The 13,702-nt window shown below is 57.5% G+C and overlaps 6 non-coding genes across 6 annotated transcripts; all 6 read left to right on the top strand.

The window, feature by feature from the left end:
* Nucleotides 1-31: 31 nt before the first annotated feature.
* Nucleotides 32-113, top strand: trnas-uga (transfer RNA serine (anticodon UGA)). Its single transcript has one exon. It is a non-coding gene; the product is annotated as a tRNA-Ser (tRNA).
* Nucleotides 114-513: 400 nt separating this feature from the next.
* On the top strand, nt 514-585 carry trnak-cuu (transfer RNA lysine (anticodon CUU)). Its single transcript has one exon. It is a non-coding gene; the product is annotated as a tRNA-Lys (tRNA).
* Nucleotides 586-2,873: 2,288 nt separating this feature from the next.
* Nucleotides 2,874-2,945, top strand: trnaa-agc (transfer RNA alanine (anticodon AGC)). The gene has a single exon. It is a non-coding gene; the product is annotated as a tRNA-Ala (tRNA).
* A 399-nt stretch (nt 2,946-3,344) lies between these two features.
* Nucleotides 3,345-3,426, top strand: trnas-uga (transfer RNA serine (anticodon UGA)). The gene has a single exon. It is a non-coding gene; the product is annotated as a tRNA-Ser (tRNA).
* Nucleotides 3,427-3,823: 397 nt separating this feature from the next.
* trnam-cau (transfer RNA methionine (anticodon CAU)) lies at nt 3,824-3,895 on the top strand. Its single transcript has one exon. It is a non-coding gene; the product is annotated as a tRNA-Met (tRNA).
* A 1,678-nt stretch (nt 3,896-5,573) lies between these two features.
* trnae-cuc (transfer RNA glutamic acid (anticodon CUC)) lies at nt 5,574-5,645 on the top strand. Its single transcript has one exon. It is a non-coding gene; the product is annotated as a tRNA-Glu (tRNA).
* Nucleotides 5,646-13,702: the final 8,057 nt, after the last annotated feature.

The following is a 13,702-nucleotide window of genomic DNA, read 5'->3' as shown; positions in this document are numbered from 1 at the left end:
AACTTTCTTAAACACAGTTTAAAGGTGTCTTGTTGTTGTGGCCGAGAGGTTAAGGCGATGGACTTGAAATCCATTGGGGTTTCCCCGCGCAGGTTCGATTCCTGTCAGCAACGTGTGTTTAGCAGCACAGATTTTGAGATTTCGTTCTATTCTATAAACCAGCATGTTTGGTGATGTTTAATTTCGGAGCCATTCTTTCAGAACGAGGGCATGTATGAAATCCTTGTTTCAATCCCCTGCATCTCCATTCAATATTCTGTTGATGGCACAAAGTGAAAAGTGTTGACTCCAGGTCTTGCTTGGAAAATAATCATGACAGGCAAGAGATGGTTATGTAGCTCAGTGTTAGAGCACAGTCTTTCGTAGCAAGATCCCAGTTCCACATTCCTTTAAAATTAGATTTCATATTTTGAAGCAATTTGAGTCTATTAGACGTATACAGCCCCATGGGCATTACGCACTGGCCTCTTGAACCAGGGATTGTGGGTTTGAGTCCCATGATCATAGCCATTCAGCAGAGTGGCGCAGCGGAAGCGTGCTGGGCCCTTAACCCAGAGGACGATGGATCGAAACCATCCTCTGCTAGATTTTTTTTACTTGCATTATTGCGATTGTCAATCCAAATGAACCAAGCTAGTCAGTAATGTGTTGGATGATGGAAGCCGATCTTCAGCGCAAGCTCCCAGTTCCACATTTGCTTTGAATCTAGCAGCACATTTCTTTTTTCCATCCTACATTGTTATTTCTTTTTTGGGGAAAAGGATAGCTGAGTAGTGAAAGAAGATGTAGGTAAAAAAAGACCCATGATTAGACATTTTGAAGCAATTTGAGTCTATTATGGGTACATAACCCCATAAGCAATATGCACAGGATACTAGCCTCCAAAATCCGGGATTGTGGATTTCAGGTCCATGGTCTAATAGGCTGAGCCACAAGGAAAATACTAATCACTAGACTTGTTGCACGTGGAATGGGCTTATATCTATGACATACAGAACTGTTCCTTAACTCTCAAGCATCAATGAGGCCTTCTTTATACGTCATAAGGCGCTGGTACAGCTAGCAGCCCGGTGTAAACGCTCTCTCTTTTTTCTCACACTTATTGTGCTTTATCTCCTATATTTTGTAAATATAGTTAGTATATTTTTTCTATTTTACTGTAGGATAGGGACACGCGCTGGAATCGTTTTTAATTCAACTGTTTTTGACTTTATTCGGCTGGATTGAGTGTTTTCGTCGTGTCGTGGCGATGTGTCTTGGCTCTGAGTCCCCCGGCTCCGGCCCCGCCCCCCGGCCGGCGCCGTACCGCGTTTACACAAAGGAGGAACTAATGAAACTGCGGAGAACAGTCGTCTTACCTGGAGATCGTCACGTTATCCCGGCGGACATCCTAAGGAAAACGCAACGAAGCAGACGGGCTGGACGTAAACTCCGAGAGAAGAGAGGGACAAACAGGAAGTCGGTTCCCGCCGTAGTCATGGGTAACGTGAGGTCCCTTCAAAATAAAATGACGGAAATAGCGAGCCTCATGCGGTCCCAGAGGATTTATAGGGACAGCAGTGTCTTGATTTTCACAGAGACCTGGTTAACAGCAGAAATGCCAGACTCTATTGTAGGTTTGGACAATTTTCATCTGCTGCGGGCGGACAGAACGAGAGAATGCGGGAAGAAAAGATATATTATCTGCCCCGGGAGTTCTCACATGTGATTTTGATCGCAGTCTATGTGGCCCCGTCTGCCAATGCTCAATATGCTTGTGAAGCACTGCTCTCCTGCACTTGTAGGCTGCAAACACAGCACCCACAGGCTCTCTCCCTCGTCTCTGGTGACTTTAACCACGCTTCTCCCTCTTCTGTTCTACCATCATACACCCAGTATGTTACCTGCCCCACCAGAAACAATAGAACATTGGACTTGTTTTTTGCCAACACCAAGGAGGCTTATTCCTCTTTCCCCCTCCCTCCCCTGGGCAGCTCGGACCACAACCTTGTACATCTGGGGCCTGTGTATGAACCCATCGTGCCCATGTGGGACAATAAAGGAATATCTTATCTGATCTGATCTGATCTGATCTGATCTGATCTGATCTTATCTTATCTTATCTTATTTACCATTAAATCAACTCTTACCTTCTTAAATCCTTCCCTGGAACACTTGTAGCTGCATTATGTACAAGACTCGCTGTGGTTACGAGTACATTCAAGCTGGACGGAGGTGAAGAGAGGCATAGAAACATGGTATCGATTTGGGCGCAGCATGCGAAAATTTGTAATCAACCTTTAGCTTTTCTATGCATCTATAGACTAGCAGGTTGGTTGGTGTTTCTTTTTGGAGCATTTCTCTTAGACAAAGTGGGTCAGCGGTAGAGCGCATACTTTGCTTCATTTGGGATCAGTCATGTTTTCCAGCAATTCTTGACTGGACAAGCATATCTTGATTTTTTTTTATTGGTCTCACGCTTTCACTGTAATTTTCCAAAGATGCAGTATTGTGGTGGCCAGGTGGTCAAGCTGATGGGCAAGAAATCCATTGGCATTGCTTCATATTTCTTAGAACCCTGCTGGAAACATACCTTTCTCTTCCCCCTGACCAGCAAAGGATGCCACCTGCTTAACAGTGCTTGATTTGTAAATATATAGGTACAGGAACACTTGTGGACTGGGTGATCAGGCCAAAAAAGTTACTGTAACACACAAAAAGTGACGCACATGTAAGTAAAGTAACAATGGGACAAACCTTTGTGTCACAACCAGTCAAATTGGAATTTAAAAAAAAATCAAGAATTGAATTGTCTATCTGGTCACTGTTTCTGTTGTTTCTATTCTATCTGTTCTGTTTTTGTCCATTCTATCATTTAAGGCATTGTTACGGAAGGGGATGTAGCTCAGTGGTAGAGCGCATGCTTAGCATGTATGAGGTCCTGGGTTCAATTCCCAGCATCTCCAGGTGACACTGTAGTCTTTGCTAATTGCCAGATTACACTGCAGTGAATTTTAGAGACCTTCACTGAAATATTTCAAATCAGCACATGTGGTGATTCAGTGCAAGCTCCCAGTCCCGCATTACCTTTGAACCTTGCAGCACTTATAAAATTCAAACAATATTATTTCGTCCATCCACACTACCTGCAGGAAGGTGAGACAAAGTGGCCCATTCAGGCAGCCTGGGCGACATTCCCAACTTCCAGTATAGGTATGTCTCGCCAAACCTGAGCTTAGAATGCTTAGTAAAACATGCTGTCTCCATGAATTCATGGAGAGTTAAATCTGGTAATGTAATTGCGCTAGTTTCAGAAAATAATGTGGATAATTTCCACTTTCTTAAACACAGTTAAGAGGTGTATTGTTGTTGTGGCCGAGAGGTTAAGGCGATGGACTTGAAATCCATTGGGGTTTCCCCGCGCAGGTTCGATTCCTGTCAGCAACGTGTGTTTAGCAGCACAGATTTTGAGATTGCGTTCTATTCTATAAACCAGCATGTTTGGTGATGTTTAATTTCGGAGCCATTCTTTCAGAACGAGGGCATGTATGAAATCCTTGTTTCAATCCCCTGCATCTCCATTCAATATTCTGTTGATGGCACAAAGTGAAAAGTGTTGACTCCAGGTCTTGCTTGGAAAATAATCATGACAGGCAAGAGATGGTTATGTAGCTCAGTGTTAGCACAGTCTTTCGTAGCAAGATCCCAGTTCCACATTCCTTTAAAATTAGATTTCATATTTTGAAGCAATTTGAGTCTATTAGACGTATACAGCCCCATGGGCATTACGCACTGGCCTCTTGAACCGGGATTGTGGGTTTGAGTCCCATGATCATAGCCATTCAGCAGAGTGGCGCAGCGGTAGCGTGCTGGGCCCATAACCCAGAGGTCGATGGATCGAAACCATCCTCTGCTAGATTTTTTTTACTTGCATTATTGCGATTGTCAATCCAAATGAACCAAGCTAGTCAGTAATGTGTTGGATGATGGAAGCCGATCTTCAGCGCAAGCTCCCAGTTCCACATTTGCTTTGAATCTAGCAGCACATTTCTTTTTTCCATCCTATATTGTTATTTCTTTTTTGGGGAAAAGGATAGCTGAGTAGTGAAAGAAGATGTAGGTCAAAAAAGACCCATGAATAGACATTTTGAAGCAATTTGAGTCTATTATGGGTATATAACCCCATAAGCAATATGCACAGGATACTAGCCTCCAAAATCCGGGATTATGGATTTCAGGTCCATGGTCTAATAGGCTGAGCCACAAGGAAAATACTAATCACTAGACTTGTTGCACGTGGAATGGGCTTATATCTATTACATACAGAACTGTTCCTTAACTCTCAAGCATCAATGAGGCCTTCTTTATACGTCATAAGGCGCTGGTACAGCTAGCAGCCCGGTGTAAACGCTCTCTCTTTTTTCTCACACTTATTGTGCTTTATCTCCTATATTTTGTAAATATAGTTAGTAATTTTTTTTCTATTTTACTGTAGGATAGGGACACGCGCTGGAATCGTTTTTAATTCAACTGTTTTTGACTTTATTCGGCTGGATTGAGTGTTTTCGTCGTGTCGTGGCGATGTGTCTTGGCTCTGAGTCCCCCGGCTCCGGCCCCGCCCCCCGGCCGGCGCCGTACCGCGCTTACACAAAGGACGAACTAATGAAACTGCGGAGAACAGTCGTCTTACCCGGAGATCGTCACGTTATCCCGGCGGACATCCTAAGGAAAACGCAACGAAGCAGACGGGCTGGACGTAAACTCCGAGAGAAGAGAGGGACAAACAGGAAGTCGGTTCCCGCCGTAGTCATGGGTAACGTGAGGTCCCTTCAAAATAAAATGACGGAAATAGCGAGCCTCATGCGGTCCCAGAGGATTTATAGGGACAGCAGTGTCTTGATTTTCACAGAGACCTGGTTAACAGCAGAAATGCCAGACTCTATTGTAGGTTTGGACAATTTTCATCTGCTGCGGGCGGACAGAACGAGAGAATGCGGGAAGAAAAGATATATTATCTGCCCCGGGAGTTCTCACATGTGATTTCGATCGCAGTCTATGTGGCCCCGTCTGCCAATACTGAATATGCTTGTGAAGCACTGCTCTCCTGCACTTGTAGGCCGCAAACACAGCACCCACAGGCTCTCTCCCTCGTCTCTGGTGACTTTAACCACGCTTCTCCCTCTTCTGTTCTACCAACATACACCCAGTATGTTACCTGCCCCACCAGAAACAATAGAACATTGGACTTGTTTTTTGCCAACACCAAGGAGGCTTATTCCTCTTTCCCCCTCCCTCCCCTGGGCAGCTCGGACCACAACCTTGTACATCTGGGGCCTGTGTATGAACCCATCGTGCCCATGTGGGACAATAAAGGAATATCTTATCTTATCTGATCTGATCTGATCTGATCTGATCTGATCTGATCTGATCTGATCTGATCTGATCTGATCTGATCTGATCTGATCTTATCTTATCTTATCTTATCTTATCTTATCTTATCTTATCTTATCTTATCTTATCTTATCTTATCTTATCTTATCTTATCTTATCTTATCTTATTTACCATTAAATCAACTCTTACCTTCTTAAATCCTTCCCATATGGTCTAGCGGTTAGGATTCCTGGCTCTCAGCCAGGTGGCCCGGGTTCAACTTCCGGTATGGGAATATCTAGTCTGTCCTGCTGGAACACTTGTAGCTGCATTATGTACAAGACTCGCTGTGGTTACGAGTACATTCAAGCTGGACGGAGGTGAAGAGAGGCATAGCAACATGGTATCGATTTGGGCGCAGCATGTGAAAATTTGTAATCAACCTTTAGCTTTTCTATGCATCTATAGACTAGCAGGTTGGTTGGTGTTTCTTTTTGGAGCATTTCTCTTAGACAAAGTGGGTCAGCGGTAGAGCGCATACTTTGCTTCATTTGGGATCAGTCATGTTTTCCAGCAATTCTTGACTGGACAAGCATATCTTGATTTTTTTTTATTGGTCTCACGCTTTCACTGTAATTTTCCAAAGATGCAGTATTGTGGTGGCCAGGTGGTCAAGCTGATGGGCAAGAAATCCATTGGCATTGCTTCATATTTCTTAGAACCCTGCTGGAAACATACCTTTCTCTTCCCCCTGACCAGCAAAGGATGCCACCTGCTTAACCCTTTAGGCGCCAGAGATTATGGATGAAATAAATGTATAAATAAAAAACTTCCTGAGATACAGAGAACTGAAGCCGGGGCACAGCTCTGGGTCGGCAGTGCCCCTGGAGGCCCGTAGAAGCTCCACACTCCAGTTGATTCTTGGATAAAAGGGCACCCAGCCGGTCTCGAACTCGCGTGAGGCGGAGCAGGGATCATCCACCCCGCACACGGCCAGACTTTGCCCAGCCAGGGAGCACCTTCTGCGGGTCGGAGGCTCCGGGTCGGAGCCCCTGGAGCCTGGAGCCCTCACCGGGCCCCGAACTCGGCTGCCGGAGGCAGTGCAGTGCCTCATGGATAAAAGGGCACCCAGCCGGTCTCGAACTCGCGTGAGGTGGAGCAGGGATCATCCACCCCGCACACGGCCAGACTTTGCCCGGCCAGGGAGCACCTTCTGCGGGTCGGAGGCTCCGGGTCGGAGCCCCTGGAGCCTGGAGCCCTCACCGGGCCCCGAACTCGGCTGCCGGAGGCAGTGCAGTGCCTCATGGATAAAAGGGCACCCAGCCGGTCTCGAACTCGCGTGAGGCGGAGCAGGGATCATCCACCCCGCACACGGCCAGACTTTGCCCGGCCAGGGAGCACCTTCTGCGGGTTGGAGGCTCCGGGTCGGAGCCCCTGGAGCCTGGAGCCCTCACCGGGCCCCGAACTCGGCTGCCGGAGGCAGTGCAGTGCCTCATGGATAAAAGGGCACCCAGCCGGTCTCGAACTCGCGTGAGGCGGAGCAGGGATCATCCACCCCGCACACGGCCAGACTTTGCCCGGGGAAGGGCCACTCTGGCTGGGCATGGCCCCCACTGAGCACCCCCTGGAACCCCTGGAGCCCCCGGAGCACCTCCAGAGCCACCCCCCACTCCTCCAGACTCTGCCCGGGGAAGGGCCACTCAGGCTGGGCATGGCCTCCACTGAGCACCCCCTGGAGCCCCCAGAGCACCTCCAGAGCCACCCCCCACTCTCCCCAGACTATGCCCGGGGAAGGGCCACTCTGGCTGGGCATGGCCTCCGCCGAGCACCCCCTGGAACCCCTCCAGAGCCACCCCCCACTCCTCCAGACTTTGCCCGGGGAAGGGCCACTCTGGCTGGGCATGGCCCCCACTGAGCACCCCCTGGAACCCCTAGAGCCCCCGGAGCACCTCCAGAGCCACCCCCCACTCCTCCAGACTCTGCCCGGGGAAGGGCCACTCTGGCTGGGCATGGCCTCCACTGAGCACCCCCTGGAGCCCCCGGAGCACCTCCAGAGCCACCCCCCACTCCTCCAGACTCACCCCGGGGAAGGGCCACTCTGGCTGGGCATGGCCCCCACTGAGCACCCCCTGGAACCCCTGGAGCCCCCGGAGCACCTCCAGAGCCACCCCCCACTCTCCCCAGATTCTGCCCGGGGAAGGGCCACTCTGGCTGGGCATGGCCTCCACTGAGCACCCCCTGGAGCCCCCGGAGCACCTCCAGAGCCACCCCCCACTCCTCCAGACTCTGCCCGGGGAAGGGCCACTCTGGCTGGGCATGGCCTCCGCTGAGCACCCCCTGGAACCCCTGGAGCCCCCGGAGCACCTCAAGAGCCACCCCCCACTCCTCCAGACTCTGCCCGGGGAAGGGCCACTCTGGCTGGGCATGGCCTCCGCCGAGCACCCCCTGGAACCCCTGGAGCACCTCCAGAGCCACCCCCCACTCTCCCCAGACTATGCCCGGGGAAGGGCCACTCTGGCTGGGCATGGCCTCCGCCGAGCACCCCCTGGAACCCCTCCAGAGCCACCCCCCACTCCTCCAGACTTTGCCCGGGGAAGGGCCACTCTGGCTGGGCATGGCCCCCACTGAGCACCCCCTGGAACCCCTGGAGCCCCCGGAGCACCTCCAGAGCCACCCCCCACTCCTCCAGACTCTGCCCGGGGAAGGGACACTCTGGCTGGGCATGGCCTCCACTGAGCACCCCCTGGAGCCCCCGGAGCACCTCCAGAGCCACCCCCCACTCCTCCAGACTCACCCCGGGGAAGGGCCACTCTGGCTGGGCATGGCCCCCACTGAGCACCCCCTGGAACCCCTGGAGCCCCCGGAGCACCTCCAGAGCCACCCCCCACTCCTCCAGACTCTGCCCGGGGAAGGGCCACTCTGGCTGGGCATGGCCTCCGCTGAGCACCCCCTGGAACCCCTGGAGCCCCCGGAGCACCTCCAGAGCCACCCCCCACTCCTCCAGACTCTGCCCGGGGAAGGGCCACTCTGGCTGGGCATGGCCTCCGCTGAGCACCCCCTGGAACCCCTGGAGCCCCCGGAGCACCTCCAGAGCCACCCCCCACTCCTCCAGACTCTGCCCGGGGAAGGGCCACTCTGGCTGGGCATGGCCTCCACTGAGCACCCCCTTGAGCCCCCGGAGCACCTCCAGAGCCACCCCCCACTCCTACAGACTCTGCCCGGGGAAGGGACACTCTGGCTGGGCATGGCCTCCACTGAGCACCCCCTGGAGCCCCCGGAGCACCTCCAGAGCCACCCCCCACTCTCCCCAGACTATGCCCGGGGAAGGGCCACTCTGGCTGGGCATGGCCTCCGCCGAGCACCCCCTGGAACCCCTCCAGAGCCACCCCCCACTCCTCCAGACTTTGCCCGGGGAAGGGCCACTCTGGCTGGGCATGGCCCCCACTGAGCACCCCCTGGAACCCCTGGAGCCCCCGGAGCACCTCCAGAGCCACCCCCCACTCCTCCAGACTCACCCCGGGGAAGGGCCACTCTGGCTGGGCATGGCCCCCACTGAGCACCCCCTGGAACCCCTGGAGCCCCCGGAGCACCTCCAGAGCCACCCCCCAGTCTCCCCAGATTCTGCCCGGGGAAGGGCCACTCTGGCTGGGCATGGCCTCCACTGAGCACCCCCTGGAGCCCCCGGAGCACCTCCAGAGCCACCCCCCACTCCTCCAGACTCTGCCCGGGGAAGGGCCACTCTGGCTGGGCATGGCCTCCACTGAGCACCCCCTGGAGCCCCCGGAGCACCTCCAGAGCCACCCCCCACTCCTCCAGACTCTGCCCGGGGAAGGGCCACTCTGGCTGGGCATGGCCTCCGCTGAGCACCCCCTGGAACCCCTGGAGCCCCCGGAGCACCTCCAGAGCCACCCCCCACTCCTCCAGACTCTGCCCGGGGAAGGGACACTCTGGCTGGGTATGGCCTCCGCTGAGCACCCCATGGAACCCCTGGAGCCCCCGGAGCACCTCCAGAGCCACCCCCCACTCTTCCAGACTCTCCCCGGGGAAGGGACACTCTGGCTGGGCATGGCCTCCACTGAGCACCCCCTGGAGCCCCCGGAGCACCTCCAGAGCCACCCCCCACTCTCCCCAGACTATGCCCGGGGAAGGGCCACTCTGGCTGGGCATGGCCTCCGCCGAGCACCCCCTGGAACCCCTCCAGAGCCACCCCCCACTCCTCCAGACTTTGCCCGGGGAAGGGGCACTCTGGCTGGGCATGGCCCCCACTGAGCACCCCCTGGAACCCCTGGAGCCCCCGGAGCACCTCCAGAGCCACCCCCCACTCCTCCAGACTCTGCCCGGGGAAGGGACACTCTGGCTGGGCATGGCCTCCACTGAGCACCCCCTGGAGCCCCCGGGGCACCTCCAGAGCCACCCCCCACTCCTCCAGACTCACCCCGGGGAAGGGCCACTCTGGCTGGGCATGGCCTCCGCCGAGCACCCCCTGGAACCCCTCCAGAGCCACCCCCCACTCCTCCAGACTTTGCCCGGGGAAGGGGCACTCTGGCTGGGCATGGCCCCCACTGAGCACCCCCTGGAACCCCTGGAGCCCCCGGAGCACCTCCAGAGCCACCCCCCACTCCTCCAGACTCTGCCCGGGGAAGGGACACTCTGGCTGGGCATGGCCTCCACTGAGCACCCCCTGGAGCCCCCGGGGCACCTCCAGAGCCACCCCCCACTCCTCCAGACTCACCCCGGGGAAGGGCCACTCTGGCTGGGCATGGCCCCCACTGAGCACCCCCTGGAACCCCTGGAGCCCCCGGAGCACCTCCAGAGCCACCCCCCACTCCTCCAGACTCTGCCCAGGGAAGGGCCACTCTGGCTGGGCATGGCCTCCACTGAGCACCCCCTGGAGCCCCCGGAGCACCTCCAGAGCCACCCCCCACTCCTCCAGACTCACCCCGGGGAAGGGCCACTCTGGCTGGGCATGGCCTCCACTGAGCACCCCCTGGAGCCCCCGGAGCACCTCCAGAGCCACCCCCCACTCTCCCCAGATTCTGCCCGGGGAAGGGCCACTCTGGCTGGGCATGACCTCCACTTAGCACCCCCTTGAGCCCCCGGAGCACCTTCAGAGCCACCCCCCACTCCTCCAGACTCTGCCCGGGGAAGGGCCACTCTGGCTGGGCATGGCCTCCGCTGAGCACCCCCTGGAACCCCTGGAGCCCCCGGAGCACCTCCAGAGCCACCCCCCACTCCTCCAGACTCTGCCCGGGGAAGGGACACTCTGGCTGGGCATGGCCTCCGCTGAGCACCCCCTGGAGCCCCCTGAGCACCTCCAGAGCCACCCCCCACTCCTCCAGACTCTGCCCGGGGAAGGGCCACTCTGGCTGGGCATGGCCTCCATTGAGCACCCCCTGGAGCCCCCGGAGCACCTCCAGAGCCACCCCCCACTCCTCCAGACTCACCCCGGGGAAGGGCCACTCTGGCTGGGCATGGCCTCCACTGAGCACCCCCTTGAGCCCCCGGAGCACCTCCAGAGCCACCCCCCACTCCTCCAGACTCTGCCCGGGGAAGGGCCACTCTGGCTGGGCATGGCCTCCGCTGAGCACCCCCTGGAACCCCTGGAGCCCCCGGAGCACCTCCAGAGCCACCCCCCACTCCTCCAGACTCTGCCCGGGGAAGGGACACTCTGGCTGGGCATGGCCTCCGCTGAGCACCCCCTGGAACCCCTGGAGCCCCCGGAGCACCTCCAGAGCCACCCCCCACTCCTCCAGACTCTGCCCGGGGAAGGGACACTCTGGCTGGGCATGGCCTCCACTGAGCACCCCCTGGAGCCCCCGGAGCACCTCCAGAGCCACCCCCCACTCTCCCCAGACTATGCCCGGGGAAGGGCCACTCTGGCTGGGCATGGCCTCCGCCGAGCACCCCCTGGAACCCCTCCAGAGCCACCCCCCACTCCTCCAGACTTTGCCCGGGGAAGGGCCACTCTGGCTGGGCATGGCCCCCACTGAGCACCCCCTGGAACCCCTGGAGCCCCCGGAGCACCTCCAGAGCCACCCCCCACTCCTCCAGACTCTGCCCGGGGAAGGGCCACTCTGGCTGGGCATGGCCTCCACTGAGCACCCCCTGGAGCCCCCGGAGCACCTCCAGAGCCACCCCCCACTCCTCCAGACTCACCCCGGGGAAGGGCCACTCTGGCTGGGCATGGCCCCCACTGAGCACCCCCTGGAACCCCTGGAGCCCCCGGAGCACCTCCAGAGCCACCCCCCACTCTCCCCAGATTCTGCCCGGGGAAGGGCCACTCTGGCTGGGCATGGCCTCCACTGAGCACCCCCTGGAGCCCCCGGAGCACCTCCAGAGCCACCCCCCACTCCTCCAGACTCTGCCCGGGGAAGGGCCACTCTGGCTGGGCATGGCCTCCGCTGAGCACCCCCTGGAACCCCTGGAGCCCCCGGAGCACCTCCAGAGCCACCCCCCACTCCTCCAGACTCTGCCCGGGGAAGGGCCACTCTGGCTGGGCATGGCCTCCGCCGAGCACCCCCTGGAACCCCTGGAGCCCCTCCAGAGCCACCCCCCACTCCTCCAGACTCACCCCGGGGAAGGGCCACTCTGGCTGTGCATGGCCCCCACTGAGCACCCCCTGGAACCCCTGGAGCACCTCCAGAGCCACCCCCCACTCTCCCCAGACTATGCTCGGGGAAGGGCCACTCTGGCTGGGCATGGCCTCCGCCGAGCACCCCCCTGGAACCCCTGGAGCCCCTCCAGAGCCACCCCCCACTCCTCCAGACTCACCCCGGGGAAGGGCAACTCTGGCTGGGCATGGCCCCCACTGAGCACCCCCTGGAACCCCTGGAGCCCCCGGAACACCTCCAGAGCCACCCCCCACTCTCCCCAGATTCTGCCCGGGGAAGGGCCACTCTGGCTGGGCATGGCCTCCGCCGAGCACCCCCTGGAACCCCTGGAGCCCCTCCAGAGCCACCCCGCATTCCCCCAAACTCAGTATGGGGACGGGCCACTCTTCCCCGGGTTGCAGGCTCTGGGACTCCGGGGATGACCACCGGGGACCAGGCCCTCCCTTCGAACCCGGGGACCCACACTTAAGCACCCCCACACGGGCTACACACCCTTGTTTCAGCCCCCTGGAGGTCCGTGCCCTTGGTACTATACCATGGAAGTCCGTGCCCTTGGTACTCCGACTGGAGTACTCCGACTGGAGTACCAAGGGAACGGCCCAGCACTCACCACAGAGGCTCGCGCCGGCCCCGGCCCACCTTTCGTCCCCGGGTACCCACACTTAAGCACCCCAACACGAGCTACACACCCTTGGTGCAGCCCCCTGGAAGTCCGTGCCCTTGGTACTCTGAGCCACTTTAAAAGATAAAAAGCACCAGGACCCCAAGGCCCTGGCTCCCCTGTCCCCTACACCACACTTGGAGGCAGGGCCCTTGCCCTCCACTGGCTGCCCCCGCGCCCAATGTACTCCATAACCGAAGAAGAGAGGGGGACCCGGAGGCCGGCCTACTAGGGTAACAGGTTTAATTTAGAGCCGGGGCTCTGGACCACAAATGCCAACAACCCCGCAGTGCGCAGGAGCCTTCGAAGCTGGATGAAACCAGAACGGGGCCCTACGATGGCGGTGACCAGCCAGTTGATAGCAAAGTGAGCCCTGGACAGGAGCTGCATTTGACAAACTCAGAGACGAGGAAGGGACCGGAGTCGGACCAAATATATCATCTGGCGCTGTGTCCAGCGTGAGGGTGAGCCAGCGCAAATCAGGACCACAAATGCCAACAACCCCGCAGTGCGCAGGAGCCTTCGAAGCTGGATGAAACCAGAACGGGGCCCTACGATGGCGGTGACCAGCCAGTTGATAGCAAAGTGAGCCCTGGACAGGCGCTGCATTTGACAAACTCAGAGACGAGGAAGGGACCGGAGTCGGACCAAATATATCATCTGGCGCTGTGTCCAGCGTAAGGGTGAGCCAGCGCAAATCAGGACCACAAATGCCAACAACCCCGCAGTGCGCAGGAGCCTTCGAAGCTGGATGAAACCAGAACGGGGCCCTACGATGGCGGTGACCAGCCAGTTGATAGCAAAGTGAGCCCTGGACAGGCGCTGCATTTGACAAACTCAGAGACGAGGAAGGGACCGGAGTCGGACCAAATATATCATCTGGCGCTGTGTCCAGCGTAAGGGTGAGCCAGCGCAAATCAGGACCACAAATGCCAACAACCCCGCAGTGCGCAGGAGCCTTCGAAGCTGGATGAAACCAGAACGGGGCCCTACGATGGCGGTGACCAGCCAGTTGATAGCAAAGTGAGCCCTGGACAGGCGCTGCATTTGACAAACTCAGAGACGAGGAAGGGACCGGAG

Source organism: Eucyclogobius newberryi, unplaced genomic scaffold (genome assembly GCF_026437365.1).
Source record: "Eucyclogobius newberryi isolate DKJ021-1_F unplaced genomic scaffold, fEucNew1.0.hap1 SCAF_29, whole genome shotgun sequence".
Lineage (NCBI taxonomy): Eukaryota > Metazoa > Chordata > Actinopteri > Gobiiformes > Gobiidae > Eucyclogobius > Eucyclogobius newberryi.
Note: the sequence above shows the minus strand (reverse complement) of the source record. Positions and strands in the feature narration are given on the sequence as shown.